The sequence below is a fragment of the Merops nubicus genome, unplaced genomic scaffold (assembly GCF_000691845.1).
Source record: "Merops nubicus isolate BGI_N331 unplaced genomic scaffold, ASM69184v1 scaffold44092, whole genome shotgun sequence".
Taxonomy (NCBI): Eukaryota; Metazoa; Chordata; class Aves; order Coraciiformes; family Meropidae; genus Merops; species Merops nubicus.
The window spans coordinates 1-205 of NW_008592405.1; positions in this window are offsets into that span (position 1 = coordinate 1).

Sequence of the window (205 nt, forward strand, 5' to 3'; positions counted from 1 at the left end):
CCGGCTCCTGGCCAGCTCCTCACCCTCGGCACCCCCATGGCCTTCTCCCTTTGCTGCTCTCCAGCTGGAGAGGGGTTGCCTGGGCTGATAACACGGACTGCCCCAACCCCAGAGCAGGGCCTTGCACTTGTCTTTGTTGAACCACATGAGGTTCACAGAGGCCCACTTCTGAAGCAGGCAGCCTTTATTCATGGGAGAGGTGGGG